Source organism: Humulus lupulus, chromosome 3, assembly GCF_963169125.1.
Source record: "Humulus lupulus chromosome 3, drHumLupu1.1, whole genome shotgun sequence".
Taxonomy (NCBI): domain Eukaryota; kingdom Viridiplantae; phylum Streptophyta; class Magnoliopsida; order Rosales; family Cannabaceae; genus Humulus; species Humulus lupulus.
Genome location: NC_084795.1, coordinates 215545104 through 215545714, shown reverse-complemented (window position 1 = coordinate 215545714; position 611 = coordinate 215545104).

Genomic DNA, 611 nt, shown 5'->3' with positions numbered 1-611 from the left:
TATGTGTGGGAAATAAGGCCACTTAGCCAAGGAATGTAGATTTAAAAAAGCCTACAATAAACATAATGGACCTAAGGTTAATGCAACCGAAGAGGAATTAGTTGGAACATTGAGTGAAGTCAATGCCATCCAAGGAAATATACAAGGGTGGTGGTATGATACTTGTGTCATCATTCATGTGACATATGATAGGTCTTTTTTCAAAACATTTGAAGAGACCAGGGATGATCATGAGATTAAAATGAGGAAGGAGATAAGATCTAAGGTTGAAGGCAATGGCACAATTGATCTCATTTTCACATCCGACAAGAATGTTATTCTCACTAATGTCCTCTGTGTGCTGAATGTGAATAGGAACCGTGTAAGTAGAAATTCATTGAGGAAACCGGGCAATCAGGCGGTGTTTGATTCTGGCAAGCTAATTTTGTCAAAGGAAGGGAACTTTGTAGGGAAGGGATATTATTGTGATGGAATGGTTAAACTTTGAACTACTAATTCTTTGATTGACAATAATAAAGCATCTACATCTTCTAATTATATGGTTGATTTAAATTCTATTACTTTGTGGCATAGTAGATTAGGACATGTACGTTTTAGTACTATTAAAAGAG